Source organism: Schistocerca nitens, chromosome 12 (genome assembly GCF_023898315.1).
Source record: "Schistocerca nitens isolate TAMUIC-IGC-003100 chromosome 12, iqSchNite1.1, whole genome shotgun sequence".
NCBI classification, from domain to species: domain Eukaryota; kingdom Metazoa; phylum Arthropoda; class Insecta; order Orthoptera; family Acrididae; genus Schistocerca; species Schistocerca nitens.
In genome coordinates, this window is record NC_064625.1 from 123,213,007 (window position 1) to 123,235,304 (window position 22,298).

Genomic DNA, 22,298 nt, shown 5'->3' on the forward strand with positions numbered 1-22,298 from the left:
CAAACCGTCATCGAACCCATCGTTCTACCATTCCTAGACCGGCAAGGGAACTTGCTGTTCCAACAGGACAATGCACGTCCGCATGTATCCCGTGCCACCCAACGTGCTCTAGAAGGTGTAAGTCAACTACCCTGGCCAGCAAGATCTCCGGATCTGTCCCCCATTGAGCATGTTTGGGACTGGATGAAGCGTCGTCTCACGCGGTCTGCACGTCTCCGTGTACGAGTGGACGTGGTTGATTTGTATGGTTTTCTTGTGACTCCGTTGTTTCATGCTTGTTATTCGTGCATCCGAACGTTGAGCGTTGAGCGTCCAAGTTTCCGACGTCATAGTGTGGAATAGCACGTTCGGGAGTCTTTTCGAACGTGCAGAGCAATATCTGGCATGTCAGATATTCTGAGCGTGCGTCTGAGCGTTGACCAATGAGATGGCACAACGCCACCCACGTCACACGCACTCCATCGACCTTCAGTACTGGGTACAGAGCTGTGAGGCGCCATATTGGCATTCATTTCAAGCCTATAAGTATATATGCCGTTTCTAAGCACCAGCAAATTGAGAATCACTGGAAAACCCGTTAATAACTGTGTGATTAGTTCCAATGAAATAATGAGAAACATATTCGTGGCAAAAGAATTACTGTAACTTGCGTATTATGAGAGCAGGCTATTTGAAGGCAGCGACACACTGAAGATCCACCAAAACAGCATATTTCTTGGTACAATGTGTTATAATTAAATTTCAATTAGTTACATATCTACGATTAAGGGTTTCAGGAAGTTGTAACATGCTATGATTTGAAAGGAGCGGTGTGTAGTTGGTTTACCGTAATGAGTTGTTGTTGTTGTAATGGTCTTCAGACCAGAGACTGGTTTGATGCAGCTCTCCATGCTACTCTATCCTGTGCAAGCTGCTTCTTCACCCAGTACCTACTGCAACCTACATCCTTCTGAATCTGCTTAGTGTATTCATCTCTTGGTCTCCCTCTACGATTTTTACCCTCCACGCTGCCCTATAATGCTAAATTTGTGATCCCTTGATGCCTCAGAACATGTCCTACCAACCGGTCCCTTCTTCTTGTCAAGTTGTGCCACAAACTCCTCTTCTCCCCAATTCTATTCAATACCTCCTCATTAGTTATGTGATCTACCCATCTAATCTTCAGCATTCTTCTGTAGCACCACATTTCGAAAGCTTCTGTTCTCTTCTTGTCCAAACTATTTACCGTCCATGTTTCACTTCCATACATGGCTACACTCCATACAAATACTTTCAGAAACGACTTCCTGACGCTTAAATCTATACTCGATGTTAACAAATTTCTCTTCTTCAGAAAAGCTTTCCTTGCCATTGCCAGTCTAATTTTATATCCTCTCTACTTCGACCATCGTCAGTTATTTTGCTCCCCAAATAGCAAAACTCCTTTACTACTTTAAGAATCTCATTTCCTAATCTAATTCCCTCAGCATCACCCAGGTTAACTCAACTTCATTCCATTATCCTCGTTTTGCTTTTGTTGATGTTCATCTTATATCCTCCTTTCAAGACACTGTCCATTCCGTTCAATTGGTCTGCCAAGTCCTTTGCTGTCTGTGACAGAATTACAACATCGGCGAACCTTAAAGTTTTTATTTCTTCTCCATGGATTTTAATACCTACTCCGATTTTTCTATTGTTTCCTTTACTGCTTGCTCAATATACAGATTGAATAACGTCAGGGAGAGGCTACAACCCTGTCTCACTCCCTTCCCAACCACTGCTTCCCTTTCATGCCCCTCGACTCTTTTAACTGCCATTTGGTTTCTGTACAAATTGTAAATAGCCTTTCGCTCCCTGTATTTTACCCCTGCCACCTTCAGAATTTGAAAGAGAGTATTCCAGTCAACATTGTCAAAAGCTTTTTCTAAGTCTACAAATGCTAGAAACGTAGGTTTGCCTTTTTTTAATCTTTCTTCTAAGATAAGTCCTAGGGTCAATATTGCCTCACGTGTTCCAACATTTCTACGGAATCCAAACTGATCTTCCCCGAGGTCCGCTTCTACAAGTTTCTCCATTCGTCTGTAAAGAATTCGCGTTAGTATTTTGCAGCTGTGGCTTATTAAACTGATTGTTCGGTAATTTTCACATCTGTCAAAGCGTGATTTCTTTGGGATTGGAATTATTATATTCTTCTTGAAGTCTGAGGGTATTTCGCCTGTCCCATGCATTTTGCTCGCCAGATGGTAGAGTTTTGTTAGGACTGGCTCTCCCAAGGCTATCAGTAGTTCTAATGGAATGTTGTCTACTCCCGGGGCTTTGTTTTGGTCTGTCAAACTCTTCACGCAGTGTCATATCTCCCATTTCATCTTCATCTACATCCTCTTTCATTTCCATAATATTGCCCTCAAGTACATCGCCCTTGTATAGACCCTCTATATACTCCTTCCACCTTTCTGCTTTCCCTTCTTTGCTTAGAACTGGGTTTCCATCTGAGCTCTTGATATTCATACAAGTGTTTCTCTTTTCTCCAAAGGTCTCCTTAATTTTCCTGTAGGCGGTATCTATCTTACCCCTTGTGAGAAAAGCCTCTACATCCTGAGTAGCGTCAGTAAACCGTATCGTGTTGCTTGTTACGGCGGAGGTTCGCGTCTCTACACTTCCAATTTTTTTTCTTAACATTAGCGTTTTTATTAGGTTGATACTTTCTTATTAGTTTAATGTAAGTATATAATATTTGATGCTATGTAAATATAAGTTCACCTTTTTTAGAGGGGTGACTATTCGATTGGTTTAATCTAAAGGACAAATAGTTCAAATGGCTCTGAGCACTATGGGACTCAACTGCTGAGGTCATTAGTCCCCTAGAACTTAGAACTAGTTAAACCTAACTAACCTAAGGACATCACAAACATCCATGCCCGAGGCAGGATTCGAACCTGCGACCGTAGCGGTCTTGCGGTTCCAGACTGCAGCGCCTTTAACCGCAAGGCCACTTCGCCCGGCAATCTAAAGGACAGCTTGCGCTACTTGCATAATGATATTTTGCTCCTCTTGCTTTTACGCTTCGTAATTCACATGTTGCAAAGATTCTGCTACTGGCTAGGAACAGTGATAAAGTAAGACTGACCTTGGGGTTTTACTAAAATGTGGGAATGATGAAATAATGTTTATCTTTTGCGGAGAAGTATCCCAAATTTGTACCGCACTGTTTGTAATAGAACTTTTATAAGCCTGTGTCCTTATTGCTTGGACATGGTACATTCCTTTTCATGGACGATGGGGGAAATGTGCGTTTTAATAGAGCTAACGTGGGAATTTTACACGCGCCCGTTTAGTAAACAGCGTGATTTACGAACTACGAGGGGCGTTCAGAAAGTAAGCTCCGATCGGTCGCGAAATGGAAACGACTATGAAAATCCGATAAAGCTTTGCAAAGATGGGTAGTGTCTCTAGTATAATCCCAGTTAGCATCACGTCGCTCTTCTCATTTCTGAGCTCGCAGTGAGTGCGTAAAGATGTCTAGAAAATAGTGTCTGCCGCCAAGTACGAGGGCCTGGTGAGAAATTTCGCCTGAAGCTATGCAGCTAACATTACATAACTGTCGTGCTGTTTCTTCTTCAAGACAATTCTCAGCCGCATTCTGCAGGGGCAATGAAGATGCTCCTGCATCGTTTTCAAATGGAAATGTGAGATTACCCACAATACAGTCCGCAATTGTCTCCCCCTGGGTTTCATCTCTGGTCACATGAACCGCTGTCTTTGAAGAGAACATTTTGACACAGACAACGAGGTGTAGGCCAGCGTGGAGAATTGGCGGAAAGCACTGGCGGCTGCCTTCTATGATGAGGCTATTGAAAAGTTGGTACAACGCTATGACAAAAGTCTAAGTCAGCTGAAAGGTGTAGCTAATTGTTACAAGTAAAACATTTCTGATGTTTACTGTGGTTTCAATTTGGCAATCAATCGGAGCTTACTTTCTGAACAGGCCTCGTAGAAACATCCCTCAACTGCCGCTGGAGTGCGATGTGATCGCGTTGTGTTGGGGCCCACGTACCGTATGCACGAGTCGCATCATTTCTGAGCGTTCGTCAGCACGTTGAACTTGGCACGCTCAACGTTGACGTTCGACAGCACAGCCCGTGTGCCGACGGCTTTAGGTTTCGCTCGGTTGTCATTCGTAGTGTCCGTCCTCTCCGGTTTGTGTTGCACGGTAACCCCGCGACCATTGCGGTCGCGGTTACAACAGTGTGATCATAAAACTTTGAACATAGCTGCTAAGGCTCAGTGACCGTGTCACAGAACAAATAAGCCCTCGGTCACAAATATTAAGTCAAAATTGACCAGGTTTCGACGCTACTATGCGCGTCGTCTTCAGAATTAAATTAACTGTTCTAAAACGTATTAGGTATATAATACATTAATAAAATTAAAGTTTGTACTGACCGGAAAGAGATGCAGTACTTACAAGTCACATTGAAAAAAACTCTAAGCCGGAAAGGCGTCGTCATGAATAGTTGTAAATAAAATGGCGAGCCGCTAAGGGCTCCTCGTACTTGAGTGAACAAGTACAAACTTTAATTTTATTAATGTATTATATACCTAATATGTTTTAGAACAGTTAATTTAAAAATGGTTCAAATGGTTCTGAGCACTATGGGACTTAACGTTGTGGCGTAACAAGACAGCCACGCCACTCGGAAGTAGCCGAAAGGCACGCGTTAACTCACGCAGGCTAGAGATAGGTCTGAAACAGGATACATAATGAATGCTATAAAGAAAAGTACGTAGCTCCTGGAATACTTAACTTTAATCCATCCTTGTGGTACATCGCTCTTGACGATACAAGTGTCTAAAGTACGATAGCTGCAAGATATGTAATGCTAATGGCGCCTTGCTAGGTCGTAGCCATTGACTTAGCTGAAGGCTATTCTAACTATCTGCTCTGCAAATGAGCGAGGCTTCGTCAGTGTGCATCGCTAGCTAAGTCGTCCGTACAACTGGGGCGAGTGCTCGTCCGTCTCTCGAGACCTGCCGTGTGGTGGCGCTCGGTCTGCGATCACTGACAGTGGCGACACGCGGGTCCGACATGTACTAATGGACCGCGGCCGATTTAAAGCTACCACCTAGCAAGTGTGGTGTCTGGCGGTGACACCACATTCCTCCCCCGCAAATCGGCGAACGGTCGTGTTATAAGGCTTCCGCCCGCCGTGGGGAGGACCCCATGTTGACGTATGCGATGAGGTGGGGAGCCTAACAACAGGCGAGGCTGTGCCACCCGCACCCGGCCATTCGGTCCGAGGGGAGCTAGGAAACGCCTGAAAACCTAGTCCAGGGTGCACGTCAACATGCGGTGTATGCGCCCGTAGAGAGACAGGAGGGGCCGAAGAGTCGACCTCCATGTGGTCGGGGCACCCGACGGGCGAAGACGACATCTGGTCCGGAACGGGCAAGAGTTCCACGGCGGAGGACATCTGGTCACGGGAAGCGATCGGCGGCGCGTGACCCTGGGAGGCGCTAGGCGGATGCAGCGACGCGTCCACTGCGGGCGGCGCCGGCGGGAGAACAGGCGGCGGCGGCGGCGCGTCGCCATGGGGCAAAATGGAAGGCAGCGTCGGTAACACTTGGGGCTGAGGCGAGCCAGTAGATGGGTCCCCAGGGCGCTGACCGGACGGCACCGCCGCTGAAAGCAGACGGGGAGCGGCAGAACCCGTGCGACGACAGAGGCGCAGCTGATTGAGATGCCGACGCAACTCACCAGAGGCCCCCAAAACCAGATACATAGCGCGGCCGAGGCAGCGAAGAATGCGCCCTGCGAGCCAACGCCGTGAACCTCGATAGTTGCGATAGAATACAACGTCGCCGGGAGCAAAAGCAGGAGGCTGCCGCTGCACAGGAACCTGAAGCGGCGGATGCAGCAAAGACATCAAGGTGCGATGAGGACGACCGTGGAGCAACTCAGCCGGCGAGCGACCATCGCGGGGCTGAGAGTGATACGAAGACAAAAAGAGCAACAACGCGTCCTCCCGAGAATGCGACCCTTTCAACTTCAACATCTGTGACTTGAAAGTCCGGACCAATCGTTCAGCGGCACCGTTTGACTGAGGCGAAAACGGCGCGGATGTCAGATGTTGAATACCATTGGCCTTGCAGAATGACTGAAATTCTGCGGACATGAATTGTGGGCCATTGTCGGAAACAATAGACAGTGGAAGACCTTCAATGCAAAAAATAGCGGATAACGCTTGGATGGTGGCAGATGACGTCGTGGAAGACATCCGGACAACAAAAGGAAAATTACTGAAGGAATCCACCACAACCAACCATCGAGCATTCCAGAATGAACCAGCAAAATCGATGTGTAATCGTTGCCAAGGGGAAGTGGCTTTCGGCCATGCAAAGAATTTCCGCGGTGGTGCGGATTGTTGTTCGGCACACGCCATGCAAGAAGAGCACATATTCGTAATCGCAGCATCGATTCCGAACCAAGTACAGTGCTGACGAGCAAGTTGTTTCGTTCGCACTATACCCCAATGTCCTTGGTGAAGAAGCCGTAAGACAGAGGACTGTAACGAACGTGGGACCACGACTCTGGACTGATCATTATCAGAACGCAACAACAAAACCCCACGTCGTACAAAAAGTCTCTCCTTGTGAGCAAAAAATCGGCGAACCAACGGATCCTCGATCCGTGACTTTGACAAAGGCCATTGCGTAGCAACAAAACGCAAAACGGTAGCAAAGACAGGGTCAGCAGCTGTGGCTGTAGCTACACGACGAAAATCAATTGGAAACGATTCGACCACGTCATCGGTTTCCGCATCAATGAACATGCAAGCAAGTTCGGAGGAATCGAATGCTCTATCCTCAGCAACAGGCAAACGGGACAACGCATCAGCGTTGCCGTGCTTAGCAGTGGACCGATACAAGATATCGTAGCGGTACTACGAGAGGAAAATAGACCAGCGAATAAATTTCTGCGCTGTATGTGGAGGTACAGGCTTGTTCGGATGAAAAAGCGATGTCAAAGGTTTGTGGTCGGTGATGATGGTAAAGTGACGACCATACAAGAAATCGTGAAACTTTGTAACACCAAATACGAGAGCCAAAGCTTCTTTCTCATTCTGTGAATAATTTCTTTGCGCAGACGAGAGCAATTTCGACGCAAAGGCAATAGGGCGATCAAGCGAGCCATCTTTGTGCGCAAGCACAGCACCGATCCCGAAATCCGATGCATCTACCATCAACAAAAGGGGTTGCTGGGGATCGAATGGCGTAAGGCAAGTGGTGGAAAGCAACGCCGATTTCAACTGGCGAAAGGCCCATTCGCATTCCGTAGTCCAGACGAACGGAACACCTTTACGGCGTAAGCGATGAAGCGGAGCTGAAATGGAAGAGGCATTGCGCAGAAAGCGATGATAATAGTTGATTTTTCCCAGCACACTCTGTAGCTGCTTCAAATTCTGCGGCGAAGGCAAGTCTTGTATGGCACGGAGGTGCTCGGGACTCGGATGTATGCCTTGGGCATTGATTACATGTCCCAAATATGGTAAGTCCCGAGCAAAAAACACACATTTGTCCTTCCGCAAGCGAAGACCATTTTGTCGCAACACCTGAAATAATGTTCGTAGATATACTAAATGATCGTCTGCCGTCTTTCCGGAGATCACAATATCGTCCAGATAGTTCGCAGCAGTAGGGACCGACGCACAAACAGTTTGTAAATATTGCTGAAACAATGCAGGGGCGGATGCACACCCGAATAGCAGTCGTTTGAATCGGTACAAACCAAGATGCGTGTTAACCACCAAGACGCGCTGGGATTCGGCGTCCACTGGTATTTGCAAGTACGCATCTGCTAGGTCCAACTTCGAAAAGTAGTTACCCGGGCACAGTTTATCAAAAAGATCTTCCGGGCGGGGTAAAGGAAAAGTTGCAACCACTAGTTGTGTATTCACAGTGGCCTTGAAGTCCACACAAAGTCTCAATTTTCCGGAAGGTTTTGGCAAAATTACTAAGGGTGAGGCCCAGAGAGAAGCCTGCACACGTTCAGTCACACTTTGTGATTCTAAATCGTGTAAGGTTCTTGCGACCTCATCACGCAATGCGTGAGGAACATTGCGCGCTCTGAAAAATTTCGGCTGCGCGTTTACTTTCAGTTCCAAATGCGCGTCATAGTTCTTAGCGCAACCAAGGCCCGGTGCAAAAATGTCTGCAAATTCTTCACATAGACTAGAAACACTGGCGGAAGGCACAGTCTGATTCACTGATAGGACCTGATTGACTATAGACAAGTTAAACAACTGAAATAAATCTAAACCAAACAAGTTAACTGCAGTAGAAGAACGAAGAACGTAAAATGACACAAGTTTTGTTTGTCCCTTGTATGTCGCAAGAAGAGTGCACTGTCCTAACACAGGGATATGCTGTCCTGAATAACTAGTGAGCTGAACATTTGTGGCACGCAACGGAGGTTTGCCCAGTTGTTTGTACGTGTCTTTATTGATCAAGGAAACTGCAGCTCCGGTATCGAGCTGGAATGGTATCACTTTGCCTTCAAAGTCCAAGTCTACAAAAAGTTTATTGTCCTGCTGACGACAAGAGCGACTTTCTCGTGCAATTTGAACTGATACCGGTACAGAAGCACCTGCGACCGGACGAGATTTCCGGCGACGTCGACGCACACTATTTGTGGGACGAACACAGTCACTGTTAGAGAAAGTGGCACTGGGCGGAGTGGAATTAACTACATGAATGTCCATGGGCGAAGGTGCACGAGCCTGATTGTCCATGGTTCGATTCCGGCGTGAAGCAAAGGGCCTGGAATGGTTGTGAATGTCCGATCTGAGCTTTTTCTGGCAAACACTCTGAACATGTCCTTTTTTATTACAGAAAAAGCAAATAGCTTGGCGTGACGGGCAATTCTCACGCGAATGTCTGGTTGCACACCGCGGGCATGATTTTAGCACTGCATTTGCTTGCTGCCGCGGGACACGTGGGTGAGAGCTTGGCGGCAGCTGCGTGGACGGGCGCGAGGGCTGTTTACAGTTCCGGGCAGCACGCCCGGCGGGCCAGGTAATGTGACACATGGCTGGCGAAGTTCCAAATGATTCCTGTGCAAAGTCAAGTGAGTCTTGCCTATCCAATATGTCTATCACTTGTTGAAGGGAGGGATTAACTAGTTTCAAAATCTGTTCCCGTATACGAACATCAGAAACGTTCTGTGCAATTGCATCACATACCATTGTATCTGAATAAGGGAGTCCACATTCACACTCAAAAGCACAATCCCGAGTAAGGCCTTGCAATGTTGCAACCCACTCCCTATTAGTCTGACCAGCCGTACGTTGCATACGGAAGAAAGTATATCTCTTTGCAACTACATTGACTGTTTCTTTGAAATAGGCATCTAATGCCGACAAAATTTCGTCGTAGGACAGAGTTGCGACGTCGCGTCGAGGAAACAATTTCGCTATCACACGGTAGGTGGACACACCTACACAGGCCAATAAAAAAGGCTGCCGCTCGTTACCTTGAATTCTGTAGGCGGCGAGATGAAATCCAAATTGGCGTGACCACTCCGTCCAGGATTCCATGGCCGGGTCAATGGCCGGAACGGGGGTGCAACAGCATGTTGTTGCTGCGGCAGCGGTGAAGCGGCGGCGGCCGCATCGTTTTGCATTGCACGTTGACCCTGAGCGAGCTGTCCAAGGGCATCCAATAACGCCTGCGTCTGTTGATTCTGCAAGCGATAAAACTCGGACAGTACATCTGGAGATTGTGGCGAAGCCATGACACAAATTAGAGCAATACGAACGCGAAATCCTCTTTTAAGCCTCGTCGCCAACTGTTGTGGCGTAACAAGACAGCCACGCCGCTCGGAAGTAGCCGAAAGGCACGCGTTAACTCACGCAGGCTAGTAGATAGGTCTGAAACAGGATACGTAATGAATGCTATAAAGAAAAGTACGTAGCTCCTGGAATACTTAACTTTAATCCATCCTTGTGGTACATCGCTCTTGACGATACAAGTGAGACTCTTTAGATACAAGCTATGTAATGCTAATGGCGCCTTGCTAGGTCGTAGCCATTGATTTAGCTGAAGGCTATTCTATCTGCTCTGCAAATGAGCGAGGCTTCGTGTGCATCGCTAGCTAAGTCGTCCGTACAACTGGGGCGAGTGCTAGTAAGTCTCTCGAGACCTGCCGTGTGGTGGCGCTCGGTCTGCGATCACTGTCAGTGGCGACACGCGGGTCCGACATGTACTAATGGACCGCGGCCGATTTAAAGCTACCACCTAGCAAGTGTGGTGTCTGGCGGTGACACCACACTTAACATCTGTGGTCATCAGTCCCCTAGAACCCAGAACTGCTTAAACCTAACTAACCGAAGGACATCACACACATCCATGCCCGAGGCAGAATTCGAACCTGCGACCGTAGCAGTCGCGCGGTTCCGGACTGCGCGCCAGGATCTGCTAGACCACCGTGGCCGGCAGAATGAAATTATGATTAATTCACTACGCTTAGCTGCATACAGACGTTGATATACGAGGGACAGGTGAAAATGTGTGCCCCGCCCGGGACTCGAACCCAGGATCTCCTGTTCACATGGAAGACGCTCTATTCATCTTTTTTTTCTGTTGATCTCATTCTGTTCTATATTTTTCTTTGAATTTGCTCGTGGCGGACGTCCGATGACACTCGTTCAGGTTGTTCGTTGATCCGTTTACTCAGTTTTTTTATTACAGAGGGTAGCTAAACCCTCTGACCGAACACGCTGAGCTATCGTACTTATCCCAGTTAATTTAATTCTGAAGACGACGCTCATAGTAGCGTCGAAACCCGGTCAATTTTGACCTAATATTTGTAACCAAGAGCTTATTTGTTCTAATATAATGTGATCATATCTTTTTCAAAGAAATATGGTAGCACAATACTGGCCTAAGTAACAGAGTCTGAATGCGGAATGGTAGTTGGAGCTAGATGGATGTGACATACCATTTCGGAAATTCTTAGGGAGCACATATTGCGAGATGCAAAGTGAAGAGTGTGTCGAGAATAGCGAATGTCAGGCATTACCTCTCATCAGAGACAGTGGCCGACGGTCTTCACTTAGCGACCGGGAGCAGTGGCGTTTGCGTAGAGTTGTCAGTGCTAATAGAGAAGAAAAACACTCTGTGATGTAACCCCAGAAATCAATGTGGGACGTACGGCGAACGTATCCGTTAGGGCCCATTTCGGGTGGTAGCAGGGTTTGAGTCTGGCACATACTCCACGAACCCGTGGACTCAAGTTGTCAACGAGGTACTATGCAAGCTCGTGATGGCTCCATAATGGTGTGAGCTGTGTTTACATACACTGCTGGCCGTCGTAAATGCAACACCCTGAAGGAAGCATCCGAATCAAGTGAAATTTACACCATGTGTTTGCAGCGATGAGATATGCAACTGATTAGAATTTCAGCGCAGACGCACATCACGCGCGCCTGTGGCGCCACCTCATAGTGCCATTTAAGGCTTGGCGATTTCGACGAGTGTACGTTCGGCACGTGTGTTTACCTTGTGGTTGTTTCACAAGACGATCAGTTATGCCTCGTAGACAACAGCGAACATCTTTTGATCAAGTATCCGAGTTCGACAGAGGAAGGATAGTGGCTTACCGAGGTTGTGGATTATCATACAGAGAAATCGCTGGACGAAACCAAACAACTGTAATGCGGATATGTGACCGTTGGATGCAGGAGGGTACGAGGGACCGACGTGGTCGATCACATTCACCTCGGTGCACCACTGCACGTGCTGATAGGCAAATTGTGCGCATGGCATTGACAGATCGCTCAGTGACATCCCGAACCATTGCACAGCACATTGCGTCTGTAACGCATCATCCAGTTTCTGCGCGTACCATTCGACGCCGTTTACAGCAGAGTGGTCTGTCCGCAAGACGTCCATTGCTTCGTCTACCATTGACGCAGAACCACAGACGTCTCCGTCGCCAATGGTGTGATGACAGACGGATGTGGACGGCAGAATGGAATGACGTTGTCTTTACTGACGAGGCACGCTTCTGTCTGCAGCACCACGATGGTCGGATTCGAGTGTGGAGACACCGTGGAGAGAGGATGCTGGACAGCTGCATTATGCACCGCCACACTGGTCTTGCACCGGGTATTATGGTATGGGGCGATATTGGATATTACTCTCGCACGCCTCTAGTACGCATTGCCGGTACTTTAAATAGCCGGCGCTACATATCCGAGGTGCTGGAGCCAGTTGTCCTTCCTTACCTTCAGGGCTCGGCCACAGCCATATTTCAACAGGATAATGCGCGACCACACGTGGCACGCATTGTCCAAAGGTTCTTCGTCAATAACCAGATTGAAGTGCTTCCCTGGCCGGCTCGCTCTCCGTATCTTTAGCCGATAGAAAACATGTGGTCCACGGTTGCTCAACGAGTGACCCAGATTACATCCCCAGCTGCCACACCAGATGATCTTTGGCAACATGTGGAGGCTGCTTGGGCTGCTGTACCCCAGGAACACATCCAACGTCTCTTTGACTCAATGCCGAGATGTGTGGCAGCGGTGATCTCCAACAATGGCGGCTACTCTGGCTACTGATTCTGGCAGGAACCACATGTCACAGACGTCTGTAAACGTAATCATTTGATACTTGGTCAACATGTTATCTACAAAATAAATTTTGTTGTGCTACCTCTTGTCTTTCTTGGTGTTGCATTTACGGTGGCCAGCAGTGTAGAATGGATTGGGTCCGCTAGTCGAACAGAACCGATCGTTGATTGGAAATTGTTATGTTCAGCTACTTGGAGATCATTTTGCAGACGTTCATGGACTTCACGGTCTCCAACAACGAAGGAATTTTTATGGAGGAGAATGCTCCATGTCCACTGGTCGGAAGAACATTCTGGACGATTCGAGAGAATGATTTGGTCACCCATATCGCTTGAGTCCCATCGAATGTTTATGGAACGTAATCGAGCGGTTTACGGGCAACACTTTCACACAGACGACTATAAAGGCAGGACGTCTGAGTAGTTCTGCTGGAGTCTTTCAGCGACTTGTCGACTCCCTGCCACATCGAGTTGCTGACGAGGCCGGGCTAAAGGAGATCCGCTATCATATTAGGAGGTAACTAATGACTTTTGTCACCTCGTTGTACTGCTGATGAACATTGCCACCCAGGCGGAAGTTGGACAGCTTTTCTACAAGTACCTATAGACTCCGCTAGCCACATTGCGGCGTCTGGCGGAGGCTACTTTCCGTGCTACTATCACTTTCCCCTTTCCTGTTGCAGTCGCGAATAGTTGGCTGGAACAGCGATCGCCAGTAAGTCTGCATGTGGGCTGGAACCTCTGTAGTTTTTACTTCATGGTCTCTCTGTGAGAGATACGTAGATAACTTGTATTTCGCGACGAGATTGTGGATGATCTATATCTACACCTACATCTACATACATACTCCGCAATCCACCATACGGTGCGTACCTCGTACCACAACTAGCATCTTCTCTCCCTCTTCCACTCCCAAACAGAACGAGGGAAAATGACTGCCTATATGCCTCTGTACGAGACCTAATGTCTCTTATCTTATCTTTGTGGTCTTTCCGCGAAATGTAAGTTGGCGGCAGTAAAATTGTACTGCAGTCAGCCTCAAATGCTGGTTCTCTAAATTTCCTCAGTAGCGATTCACGAAAAGAACGCCTCCTTTCCTCTAGAGACTCCCACCCGAGTTCTTGAAGCATTTCCGTAACACCCGCGTGATGATCAAACCCACCAGTAACAAATCTAGCAGCCCGCCTCTGAATTGCTTCTATGTCCTCCCTCAGTCCGACCTGATAGGGATCCCAAACGCTCGAGCAGTACTCAAGAATAGGTCGTATTAGTGTTTTATAAGCGGTCTCCTTTACAGATGAATCACATCTTCCTAAAATTCTACCAATGAACCGAAGACGACTATCCGCCTTCCCCACAACTGCCATTACATACTTGTTCCACTTCATATCGCTCTGCAATGTTATGCCCAAATATTTAATCGACGTGACTGTGTCAAGCGCTACACTACTAATGGAGTATTCAAACATTTCGAGATTCTTTTTCCTATTCATCTGCATTAATTTACATTTATCTATATTTAGAGTTAGCTGACATTCTTTACACCAATCACAAATCCTGTCGAAGTCATCTTGTATCCTCCTACAGTCACTCAACGCCGACATCTTCCCGTACACCGCAGCATCATCAGCAAACAGCCGCACATTGCTATCCACCCTATCCAAAATATCATTTATGTGGATAGAAAGCAACAACGGTCCTACCACACTTCCCTGGGGCACTCCAGATGATACCCTCCCCTCGGATGAACACTCACCATCGAGGACAACGTACTGGGTTCTATTACTTAAGAAGTCTTCGAGCCACTCGCATATTTGGGAACCAATCCCATATGCTCGTACCTTAGTTAGGAATCTGCAGTGGGGCACCGAGTCAAACGCTTTCCGGAAGTCAAGGAATATGGCATCCGTCTGATACCCTTCATGCACGGTTCGCAAGATATCATGTGAGTCCGCAGCTCGTGGTCGTGCGGTAGAGTTCTCGCTACCCTCGCCCTGGGTCCCGGGTTCGATTCCCGGTGTGATGACTGGGTGTTGTGTGATGTCCTTAGGTTAGTTAGGTTTAAGTAGTTCCAAGTTCTATGGGTCCCATAGTGCTCAGAGCCATTTGAACAATTTTTTTATCATGTGAAAAAAGGGCGAGTTGCGTTTCGCAGGAGCGATGCTTTCTAAAGCCGTGCTGATGCATGGACAGCATGATCGAACTGTCTCAAATGGATATCCACTCGAGTGTAACAGTAACTCTAAATACGACCACATTCGCTTTTATTTTGCTTTCTGAATAAACATTATTCTGACCAAATCGCAACTGTGTGGCCTGAATCATTTATGGGTCGCCAATTTAGTTCCCGGTATTATTATTACTGTTATTATACGAGGTGCGGCTAGAAAAAAACCGGACTGATGCTGGAAAAAACATTTATGTACTATTATTTACAATTTCATGTTATCTCCTTCAATGTACTCTCCTCCTCGGTCTCTACACCGCTCCATACGAATTTTCCACTGTTCATAGCAATGCTGCAGATCATTTTCGGTAAGTCCATACATTACTTCCATCGCTTTTTCTTTTACTGCTTCAACAGTCTCAAATCTAGTTCCTTTCAAAGCTGACTTGACTTTAGGGAAAAGAAAAAAGTAACAGGGGGCCAAATCAGGTGAGTAGGGTGGATGATCTAAGATGGGAATGTTGTGTTTTGCCAAAAACGTCTTCAGTGACAACGCACTGTGAACTGGGGCATTGTCTTGGTGAAGGATCCATGACTTTTTTCTCCACAAATCGTTCCGTTTTCACCGTACTCGCTCACGTAGGGTAGGTAGGACGCTAATGTAGTAATGCTGATTCACTGTTTGTCCCTCTGGTACCCAATCAATGTGCACAATCCCTTTGATGTAAAAAAAAAAAAAAAAAAAAAAACAATCATCATTGCCTTGAATTTCGATTTTGACATTCGTGATTTTTTTTGTCGTGGAGAACTAGGAGTTTTCCAATGCATCGATTGGCGTTTAGTTTCGGGATCGTAAGTAAAAAACCACGATTCATCGCAAGTAATAACATTTTGTAAGAAGGTGGGATCACTTTCAATGTTTTCCAGGATGTCAGAACAAATCATTCTTCGGCGTTCCTTCTGTTCAATTGTGAGACACTTTGGAACCATTTTTGAACACACTTTGTTCATGTTGAAACTTTCATGAAGAATCTGCCTAACACTTTCCTTGTCAACTCCTGTTAACTCAGACACTGCTCTGATTGTTAAACGGCGATCTTGTCGAACAAGTTTACCGATTTTTTCAATGTTTGCATCAGTTTTTGCTGACAATGGTCTGCCAGTGCGAGTGTCATCTCTGGTGTCTTCGCGGCCATCTTTAAACCGTTTAAACCACTCAAACACTTGTGTTCGCGATAAACAATCATCGCCGTACACTTGTTGTAACATTACAAACGTTTCACTTGCAGATTTTCCTAGTTTGAAACAAAATTTGATGTTAACACGCTGTTCTTTCTGTACACTCAACATTTTCCGACGCACAGACAAAACGTCAACTACTTAAAACAGACGCCACGGGCAGACTGAGTGCAGGAGGCAGATGAAACTCGAGCAGTAGGCGGAGCGAGAGTCACGTGACAGGCCACGCGACTTTCAGCCTTATTGCATTCGTTTTATTGTTTCACCAGTACTAGTCCGGTTTTTTTCTAGCCACACCTCGTATGTTATATTAACTTGGCATTTCAGAAAGTTGCCATCAGCTAGACAATTTAACCAAAGGGTCCCAAGTGTCTAATTTAGGGCGTGTAACGCGACACGTGCGGTTCAACCCCTAGACGAGTTTGAGCCAAGACATTTCGACGGAGAGGAACCGCAAGTGAACCCGAACATGTTTGCGATGTTAGCTGGCACGACTATGGAAAGCCTCTATTAGAATGTTACGCAGAGACTGTTAGGTAACTGCGTAGAAAGCTGGGCTTCGGTAGCGCCACAGGCCTAAGAAGGAGTTCCAAGAAACGAGTTCTGCGGCGAACTAGGGAAGTGGCCGGCGCGACTGGGACTGTTGAGTGTTGGGTCGAAGTCGGCGCTGTGAGTATTTCTGCAAGCTGGGCTGCGGTCCCCGGCAGTGGCTGCGCTGGCGCCTGCAGCGGACAGCGTGCAGCGTACGCTGGCTGCCTGGGGCCAATGGAACGCAGTACACTCGAGGAAGGTAAGGGTCTAGCGTCGCGTCAGCGGAGCTCACAAGGGGAGGCCGCCAATTGTGAAATTCAGATTCGATTCATACTGCGCATAATAAAAGCTCATGGCCAGAGGTGTAATGTGGCAAAGCACCAAGATGCACTTCTCAGCCGTTGTCGAGAAAATCGACAGTTAAAAGAAACCGTTGCGGCGAAATACTCTCTACGATCAATACTTTCCTACAGTGTCGTGGCGCAGCGGTGAGCGCTCGGGTTCGTAATGCGAAGGTCGCCGGATCGAATCTCGCGCCATGCAACTATTTTTTTTTAGTATTTGTTTTTTGTAATTCAAATGTGTGTATAAACACACACACACACACACACACACACACACACACACACACACACACATATATATATATATATATATATATATATATATATATATTTCCCGGCAATCAGTTGCAACAATTATGCATATAATAAGTTGTTGAAAGTCGTTTGTCGTGGAAAAACTGGCGACTTCGAACGTCATTAAGTTTTCCGCCAACAAAGTTGTATTTCACAAATGTTATTAATTGTCTTCATAATGTTAACCACGTATAGTTAACGGAAGACGTAGAAACGATATTCCGAAACGAATACGTATAGCGTAAGTCAAACGTTCGAATTAGAATAGAAACCCCACGAACACAAATTTGCTGTGGCAGGTATGAAATATAAACTCCGTTACTCGCTCGTTAAACTTGAAGGACAGATGTTGAATGGGCCGAAACGAGCCGCCGCATAACAGCGTAGTTGCCTGCTAACTTCGAAAGAAGGTAGATGCGGTCCCTAGCGCAACTTATAACATCGTCGAAAATCAGTGCGGACGGGAGAGTTTGGGTTAAACAAACGGAAAAATGGAGGCGGTACAATTGGAGAGCGATCCGCCTTCACCAACATGCATAAGCAATTCATTAATATATATATATATATATATATATATATATATATATATATATATATATATATATATGAATTACAAAAAACTAATAATAAAAAAAATGTTGTATGGCGCGAGATTCGATCCGGCGACCTTCGCATTACGAACCCGAGCGCTTACCGCTGCGCCACGGCGTTGTAGGAAATTATTGATCGTAGAGAGTATTTCACCGCAACGGTTTCTTTTAACTGTCGATTTTCTCGACAACGGCTGAGAAGTGCATCTTGGTGCTTTGCCACATTACACCTCTGGCCATGAGCTTTTATTACGCGCAGTATGAATCGAATCTGAATTTCACAATTGGCGGCCTCCCCTTGTCAGACGGACAAGGGCGAGGGCGTGTGGACCGTGCAGTACTTTTGTGTAAATTGGCGCATTACGGGATTAGGGACGAAGTTCGAGGACGGTTGATTTCATATCTGGAAAGCAGGGAGCGTGTAGCGGGACTTTGAATTTCGCCGCGCTACACTCTTTCCCTCAGATATAAATTATACCGTCGCAGCGGTATGAGCGCTCCACGGTAGAGAAAATGTATAAGAAAATGAAGGTACTAAAATTATAACTCTATTTGTTTTCTATCCGTCTTTTGTCTCTCGAGAGCGGAAGCTTAAAGCAGACGTAAAAACTTATTAGCTAGTCGTGGTCTGATTAAGACGAAAAACAACTTATTGATGTGCAGACGTATTGTGGAAGCCGGCCTGAGTGGCCGAGCGGTTAAAGGCGCTACAGTCTGGAACCGCACGACCTCTACGGTCGCAGGTTCGAATCCTGCCTCGGGCATGGATGTATGTGATGTCCTTAGGTTAGTTAGGTTTAAGTAGTTCTAAGTTCTAGGGGACTTATGACCACAGCAGTTGAGTCCCATAGTGCTCAGAGCCATTTGAACCATTTTTATTGTGGAAATTTGTATGAAATTCAGAGGATGGAAGCAGCAATATAAAATACATTGCATTTAATCTCAAGACGATTTTGATTTGTATACATTAGTGATTCCTGGACGATTGCAAGATTTCGGAGCAGCTAAGACTTTTCACGCAGAAATGAAGCAGAGTTTTGGAGAACAAGACCTGGACGCCACACAAGAGAAGACGTATTAAGATGGTAAAGGATGAACTCTTATCTACGCCATTTCCCGCTGTTAATCACATTTTGTTATTCTTTGTTCTCTTTCACATAATTTTTGTAGTGGAAATTGGTATGACCTTTGCTCAGATACGCCACAAGGACAATCCCAACAATAGCCTTTCCGAATCACGAAGTACGATAAGTTTTCTGCAATACGAAGTCCGATTTGCATTTCATTCTTTCCCTTTTTCACGGTCATTAACGATTTTAAAAACCCCTTTTTACTCACCATTTCTTCCCACATTTTCAACCTTTTCTTTTCTTCTCTTTTTCTTTTTTATTAACCACTGCAGCCGATAGGTTGTTGGGTTGGGTTGTTTGGGGGAAGGAGACCAAACAGCAAGGTCATCGGCCTCATCGGATTAGGGAAGGATGGGGAAGGAAGTCGGCCGTGCCCTTTCAAAGGAACCGTCCCGGCATTTGCCTGGAGCGATTTAGGGAAATCACGGAAAACCTAAATCAGGATGGCCGGACGCGGGATTGAACCGTCGTCCTCCCGAATGCGAGTCCAGTGCCGGCCGAAGTGGCCGTGCGGTTAAAGGCGCTGCAGTCTGGAATCGCAGGTTCGAATCCTGCCTCGGGCATGGATGTTTGTGATGTCCTTAGGTTAGTTAGGTTTAACTAGTTGTAGGTTCTAGGGGACTAATGACCTCAGAAGTTGAGTCCCATAGTGCTGCAGTCTGGAATCGCAGGTTCGAATCCTGCCTCGGGCATGGATGTTTGTGATGTCCTTAGGTTAGTTAGGTTTAACTAGTTGTAGGTTCTAGGGGACTAATGACCTCAGAAGTTGAGTCCCATAGTGCTCAGAACCATTTGAACCATTTTTTTTTGCGAGTCCAGTGTGCTAACCACTGCGCCCGATAGGTTGTCCTCCAGCTTCAGCAAACAGGGAACAGGTTTAGAGCTGACTGGGGTCATTAGAAGGGAGGGTCGTCTTTCTGGTTGATGGCGAAAAGCCGGGCAATAAAAGTGAAGAGCATAGAAATGGAGGAAACGAAATGTAACTCCAGAAGGCACGTCAAGTACTTTTAGTGAATATGGAACAGAGTGCATTTGTCAGTACCACTTGACACGTGTTCTGACTTGGATGCCAGCACCGGTTATACTGGGAACGGTGTCCTGGCCCCCAGCTGTTGCAACTGGTCCTCGATATCGCGGATATTGGAACTGGAATAGAAGTGACGTCAGGGCTGCTCCCACACGTCATCTGGGGGGGGGGGGGCGGACGACAAGACAGATCTCAGGATTTTGCGAGGGACACCAAAGTACCTGGACATGACGCAGACACTTCTAAGTCTACGTCTACGTGTCAACTCTGCTATTCACAATAAAGTGCCTGGCAGAGGGTTCAATGAACCACCTTCGGCGACCATGGTGGCCGAGCGGTTCTAGGCGCTACAGTCTGGAACCGCGAGACTGCTACGGTCGCAGGTTCGAATCCCGCCTCGGGCATGGATGTGTGTGATGTCCTTAGGTTAGTTAGGTTTAAGTAGTTCTAAGTTCTAGGGGACTGATGGCCTCAGAAGTTAAGTCCCATAGTGCTCAGAGCCATTTGAACTATTTGAACCACCTTCACGCTGTCTGTCTACCGTTCCACTCTCGAACGGCGAGCGGGGAAAACGAGCACATCAATTTTTCTGTGCGAGCCCTGATTTCTCTTATTTTATCGTGATGATAACTTCTCCCTATGTAGGTGGATGCCAACAGAATGTTTTCGCAGTCGGAGGAGAAAACTGGTGATTGAAATTTCATGAGAAGGTCCCGTCGCAAAGATAACGCCTTTGCTTTAATGATTGCCACTCAAATTCACGTATCATGTCTGTGGCACTATCTCCCTAACTTCGCGATACTACAAAACGAGCTGCCTTTAGCCGGCCGAAGTGGCCGTGCCGTTAAAGGCCATGCAGTCTGGAACCGCAAGACCGCTACGGTCGCAGGTTCGAATCCTGCCTCGGGCATGGATGTTTGTGATGTCCTTAGGTTAGTTAGGTTTAACTAGTTCTAAGTTCTAGGGGACTAATGACCTCAGCAGTTGAGTCCCATAGTGCTCAGAGCCATTTGAGCTGCCTTTCTTTGTACTTTTTCGACGTCATCCGTCAGTCCCACCTGATGCGGATCCCACACCGCACAGCAGTACTCCAGAATAGGGCGGACAATAGTGGTGTAAGCAGTCTCTTTAGAAGACCTGTTGCACCTTCTAAGTGTTCTGCCAATGAATCGCAGTCTTCGGTTTGCTCCACCCACAACATTATCCATGTGATCGTTCCAATTTAGGGTATTTGTAATTGTAACCCCTAAGTATTTAGTTGAATTTACAGCCTTCAGATTTGTGTGACTTATCGCGTAATCGAAATTTAGCGGATTTCTTCTAGTACTCATGTGAATAACTACACACTCTTCTTTATTCAGGGTCAACTGCCACTTTTCGCCCCACACAGATATCTTATCTAAATCATTTCGCAACTCGTTTTGATCATCTGCAAACAATCTAAGACGCCTACTCAGATTGTCTCCTATGTCGTTAACGTACATCAGGAACAATAGAGGGCCTATTACACTTCCTTGGGGAACGCCGGATATTACTTACGTTTTACTCTATGACTTTCCGTCTATTACAACGACCTTTCTGTCAGGAAATCACGAATCCAGTCGCACAACTGCGGCGATACTCCGTAGGCATCTACATCTACATCTACATCCATACTCCGCAAGCCACCTGACGGTGTGTGGCGGAGGGTACCTTGAGTACCTCTATCGGTTCTCCCTTCCAGTCTCGTATTGTTCGTCGAAAGAAAGATTGTCGATATGCCTGTGTGTGGGCCCTAATCTCTCTGATTTTATCCTCATGGTCTCTTCGCAAGATATACGTAGGAGGGAGCAATATACTGTTTGACTCCTCGGTGGATATATGTTCTCGAAACTTCAACAAAAGCCCGTACCGAGCTACTGAGCGTCTCTCTTGCAGAGTGTTCCACTGTAGTTTATGTATCATCTCCGAAACGCTTTCGCGATTACTAATTGGTCCTGTAACGAAGCGCGCTGCTCTCCGTTGGATCTTCTCTCTCTCTTTTATCAACACTATCTGGTACGGATCCCACACTGGTGAGCAATATTCAAGCAGTGGGCGAACAAGTGTACTGTAACCTACTTCCTTTGTTTTCGGATTGCATTTCCTTAGGATTCTTCCAATGAATCTCAGTCTGGCATCTGCTTCACCGACGATCAACTTTATATGATCATTCCATTTTAAATCACTCCTAACGCGTACTCCCAGATAATTTATGGAATTAACTGCTTCCAGTTGCTGACCTGCTATATTGTAGCTAAATTATAAAGGATCTTTCTTTCTATGTATTCGCAGCACATTATACTTGTCTACATTGAGATTCAATTGCCATTCCATGCAACATGCGTCAA

The 22,298-nt window shown here is 46.6% G+C and overlaps 1 non-coding gene across 1 annotated transcript; it reads left to right on the forward strand.

Annotated features, from left to right (window-relative positions):
• Nucleotides 1–18,452: 18,452 nt before the first annotated feature.
• Nucleotides 18,453–18,536, forward strand: Trnas-gga (transfer RNA serine (anticodon GGA)). The gene is given in 2 exon segments: nt 18,453–18,492; nt 18,502–18,536. It is a non-coding gene; the product is annotated as a tRNA-Ser (tRNA).
• Nucleotides 18,537–22,298: the final 3,762 nt, after the last annotated feature.